We start from the raw sequence: 6,000 nt of genomic DNA on the forward strand, positions 1-6,000 counted from the left end.
AAATTTCCTACCTACTTCCTTCCTTCCTTTTTTATATCTTTATTTTTAAAAATTTTAGTTGTTTTTTTTCTGACATCTGTCCTGAATGTTATTCCTGTAACTAGTGCTAACATTAAGCTTTTACTCACTCTGAGATTCTACTAGTCAACATCCTTTCTAATTAATCAGTGCCCAAGACACAACAATTGTTAAATAATTTTAACATTCCTTTCCTGTAATTTCAACCCTTGTGCTACATATTCACCACATGGAAGTTTGTACAGACAACAGAAAATTATGAGTGTTCAATATATATTTGTGTAATGGAAACTAGAATCCTATAAATAGGTAAATATTATGGGAATGCTAGTTAACCTTCTTATGTTTCATTTTCTAATTTTACAGTTATGGTTAATAGACCTTATATATTAGCTATGGATATGTTGGGCTTCATTTCTGGAAACTCAACAAGAATGAATTAACAGAAGAGGTGGGCTACTTTTGTCAGGCAACAAGAATTTCTGGAAGTGGGCACTCTGAGGGTTGATGCAGCTGGAGCATCATAAACACAAGCTTATAATTTCATGTTCTTCTGTCCAAATAATGTGTGGCTTTTATCCTCACTGCATCTCCAGGCAATTTATATGTATTCAAGGCAAGAAAATATCAGGAAGAGAAAGGATAAAACAAACAAACAAACAAATACTTCCCTTTCCATTAGAAATCTTTCCAGTAAACTCAACTCACTTCTCATTGGACAGAACTGGGATACATATCTATTCCTACTACAAGAATCAAGGGGGATAGTATTCTTTAGCTGTGCATATGGGCACTTTGCACCAAAATCATAGTTCTGTTAGTAATTTAGAAGGAGAAAATAGGTATATATGAATATAACATTTGTTACTACTAAAAGATGCAAGAAATATTTAGCTTAAAACAATTATGATTTATTAATGCTCACATGTCTATGAGTCACCTGAGTGGATGGATCTGAGCCAGGCTCTGCTGACCTTGGCTGAAATTTCTCATGTCTTCTGGGGCCTGGATGGTCTAATGATTGGCTCATTGACAGCGTAAGTGGCAAGGGGTAGTGGTGGCAACTGGTCCACAGGTCTGTCATCATCCTGCACGCTAGCCTCATCTTGTTCACAAAACTGCAGACAGAATTGTTCTAAGAGCAGCAAGGGGGAAAGACCCCATATACAAGCCAGAACAGAAAGGAGAGGATATCACCATGTGACAGAAAAGCCAAGGAGCCCCAAGGATCACCAGTAGCCAGCTCCAGAGGGCCACATCTTTGAGTACAAAGCATCACCTTACTGATGCCTTGATTTTAGACTTCCCCTAGCCTCACAATGGTGAAACAATAAATCCCAGATTTTTAAGCTAACCCACTGTATGGTATTTGTTTTAGCAGCTGGGAAACTAATGCATCTACAAAACTACTATTACATGGAAAGATGTATCTGGGAAAATACTGCTTTGAGCTCTTCTTCACACTTAGCCTCTCCAAATAGAAACCTGTTCCTGCTGTTCTCTTTACTAAACTCTTCAATAACTTCCTCTGGTTACTTCATAAAGAACAAACTATGAACTCAGTATGCAGGGGTCTCTGCCATCTTACCCATAATTATCTCTCAACATCCTGACTACTTTTGTTAAGACTTGTGAAATGAATATTTTTTAAAATTTACTATTAAAATATCTTAAGATTTTACCAATCATTAGGTAAATGTCTGCTTCTGCTTTACTAATCCTATAGAAATCAGATAATTCACTTTCTGGAAAAGTATACACTAGCATGTTAGTATTATCAATATAACATACACTAGTGACAAGTGATTTGTGTTGATGAACACTATTTTAATTAAAATGTAAATTAATGCTTTAGAATCTAAAACGTGTGTTATTTTCAACAATTATATCAGATCACTAACCTAACTAAGTGGGCAGTTTGGTGAAAAACATGTACCATGAACTAATTTTAGAAGAGGCTAGATCTCAAACACTCTCAAGAGTGTTGATTACCCAGGAGTGTCGAGTAGTATTTATACATAAAACTGCCATTTCAAAGTGGATTGTTAATCCACAGGGATACGTCAGTTTCTACTCTACTGTACTCTAAAAGCCGTGAGGATATCTGTGCTATTAACCTCTTAAGGTTGGCAGTGCTTTGCATTGAAGCATCTCAAACAAAGAGAACAATGATGTGATATCTATAATAATTCTTATATAAGTACTATGAAAAAGGCACCTGTGTTAACTTTTGTCCAATTGAAAGCAATACTATTATTACAAATAAACATATATGGACTAACTTATATTCGATTATCAACTAATACATTTAAAAACTAGCACTCTGTAAAAGATTTAATGAGATGTACTGTTGATATATTATCTATCTACCTTTATCTATCTATCTATCTATCTATCTATCTATCTATCTACCTACCTACCTACCTAACCTATCATCTACTTGTCTAATTGTTATAGGTATCTGGGCACAATTTTTGTCTAATTTATATGTTTTCTTTCACAGTGTCTTTCATAGTTAAGTAACTATCTTTTTACTAGAAGCACAAACACTACATTAATGCAATGGCTATATGGACACTATTGACAATATTCTCTTGTACATGATCTAAAATTGAAAAATATTAGGAAAATGAAAATTATTGTTGTATTATATCTCTGACATAGTGACTGTAAAAGTTAACATAGCTAGACAGAACACTTTAAATTATTTAAAAATTAAATGTTATATTTGCTATATAGTTCTAAATTTTTAGAAATATATCCACAAATCATAACTTATGCAAGCTTGCATTCAGAAAGAAAATGCTACTGGGTTTAGTTGGTGTTCAGTGATATTTTTGGCCAGATACAGAAATCTGGGGTTCCCCTGATTTTCCCACTGCCTTTTATCTAAAACCAAACAAATCTAAATTTTTTAAATTAGTTTCACTTCCCAAAGTCTGTGGAATCCATCTGCTTTTATACTCTACCACCCTGATCCAATCTAACATTATTTTTCCCCATACTGTCTATGAAAGTCTAAGCTGGTATCCACTTCAGCATCTCCTTTTCACATATATGTACACATGCACGGACACACAGACACAGACATACGTACACAGGCACACGCACATGAAAGTCTTTCTTTATGATATGGTGAACATTTTTTTATGTACTTAGAAATCCCTGGGCAGTCTTTACCCAGTTAGTGTACTGTTACAATGATATAGTAGCGCTAAACTTAAGAAACATATGTATTCTTCTATGTCACTGTGTCCCTCAAACTTCTTTTTATTGTCAGTAATATTTAGGTTGCAATTAACTCAAGGCAGCATATCTCATTGACATAATTCAAAACTAAGCTTCCTTTTATATTTATTATTTTTTCCTCACTGTCAAATGCTTGGAGGCAAAACTTCTTTTTCTTATTAACTCAAACCCACTACCAAATATAACAAGTTTAAATTAAATTGATTGCATCCTGGTTTTGTTTTATCAGTAGTGCTTGTATGTGAAGGAATACCTATTTGGCTCTAGTGCCTTTATATTAAAATACTTTGAATATCTCCAAAGAACTGAGTATTAGTTAAAATTTTTCTCATTTTCCCCAGTACAAACACAAAAAAAACTTTGGCTCTTTTAGTTGTTTATTGAACTGTAATGTGCATGTAACAACAACAACAACAACAACAACAGATATTAATTGCTGGTAGAATAAGTTCTTTAACTTTGTTCTTATTCTTCAAATTTGCTGTGACTACACTTAACACGCTGCATGTCTGTGTATATTTTTTAATTGACTTATAAATTCCACACTCAAAAAAATCTCTGCTTGGATTTTGATGGGAATTTTAATTAAACGTAGATCAATTTGGGAATTTACATTTAAACAATATTGAGTTTTCCAATACATGTGTTCAGTGTAACCTTCCGTTTTTTCAAGTATTCTTTGATTCTTAATATGTTTGTCATTTGCGATATAGAGGTTTTCACATCTTTTGTTATATTCTTTGATATTAAAAGTTGTTTTCTTCATGTGGTTTTAAATGTTGTCTTTTTAATTTCATTTTCCAATCATCTGTTAGAATATAAAATGTTACTGATTTTTTTTCACATTGACATTGTATACACTGATTTTCGTTAATTCTCATTATACCTGACTGTAGAATCATTTGTATTTATTATGTTCTTTCATACGTCATCTGTAAGTATTGGGACATTCTTTCTTAATCTTTAATTATTTTGCCTCATATTCCTTTCTCTTGCCTTATTAAACTTGCTATGAAGTCCTGCACAATGTCAAACAGATTTGTTGTATCTGAAACTGAAAGAATTGATTTAAATAACTTTCTTTGGTTATGAATTTGTCAATTAATCATTTCAGTTTTCAGTTTCTGTTGCATACATATTGAGGCCATGTTATTAGGTACAAAATTTAAGACTGTTATATCATTCTTTACAATTGACCCCATTTTCATTATGAAATACCCCTTTATACTTGTACTCTTCTTGTGTTTATGTCTACTTGGGACAATAATTTGTGGAAATTGGTATTCACTTAATATATATCTTTCCATACATCTGTTTTCAACATTTCTACATCTTTATAGTTAAGGATTTTCTTTTACACTTAGTATGTTTTAAGTGTTTCTTGCTTCCTAAGGCGTTATCACTAGCTTACCAGGTTAAAACAATACATATTTATTATTTCACAGATTCTGAGAGTCATGAGTATAAGCAGGCTTAGCTGATTTCTCTGCTTAGGGTCTCAGAACACTGCTATCAAGATTTTGTGTGGGCTGTCTTATTAACTGGAGGTTCTCCTGGGGAACAAATCTGCGTCCAAGATCATTTATGTAGTTGGCATAATTCATTTCCTTGTAGCCGTAGGTTAGAGGGACCCAGTTACTTCCTGCTGTTGGCTGAAGGCCACCATTAACTCCTTGAGGCTATCGACAGTTTCTAGACATGGCTCTTCATTGCATCAAAACAGAAAGAAGAATCTCTCTCGAGTTAGTCAGCTAGGATGATGGAGATTTATATAACAAATGTAATCAGGGAAGTGAAAGCCCATCTCCTTTGCCATAATCTTTTGCTTAGAAATAAGACAAAAGTTCTGACCATATCCAATGGGTGGGTGTGTCAGTTCAGATGTATCATGTCCCCTAAAATGACATGTTCTTTGATGCAATCTTGAGAGGGCAGACATATTAGTGTTGATTAGGTTGGAACCTATTGATTGAGTGTTTCCATGGAGATGTGACTGAATCAACTGTGGACAAGACCTTTGATTGAATAATTACCCCACCCATTTAGGATGGGTCTTAATTAAATCACTGGAGCCATATAAAAGAGCTGGCAAACAGAAGGAACTCAGAGCTGCAGCATAGAGAGACATTTTGAAGATGATTTTTGAAAGCTGACCCTGACATTTTGGAGAATGCCATTTTGAAATGCAACCTGGGAGCAAGCAGATGCCAGTCACATGCCTTTCCAGCTAATGGGTTTTCTGGATGCCAGTGGCCTTTCTCCAGTGAAGGTACCCTACTGTTGATGCCGTACCTTGGACACTTTATGGCCTTAAGATTGTAACTCTATAACCAAATAAACACCCTTTATAAAAGCCAATCCATTTCTGGTATTTTGCATGATGGCAGCATTAGCAAATGGGAACAGTGGGGATTACACAAAAGCATAAGCATCTGAAGATGGGGATCATGAGGGATCATGTCAGTTGCCACATAATGTAATTTGTTTTCTACTAAAATCAATTTTGGCTATCTCAAACTTATAACTGAATTATTTATTCCATTCACATTTAATCCAATAATTGCTTTATCTAGGTCTTACATCATTCTAGGCTTTTTGACCAAAATTCTCATTTTTTTCCTGGCCTTATTTTAGTTACTCTGTTTTTAGTTATTCTAGTTTTCCCAATTTTATCTTGTTAATTATATATTCTTTTATTTTCCTTTAAAAGATAAACTAGGGATTTCAACAGGC

This window comes from Choloepus didactylus, chromosome 7, assembly GCF_015220235.1.
Source record: "Choloepus didactylus isolate mChoDid1 chromosome 7, mChoDid1.pri, whole genome shotgun sequence".
Taxonomy (NCBI): Eukaryota; Metazoa; Chordata; class Mammalia; order Pilosa; family Megalonychidae; genus Choloepus; species Choloepus didactylus.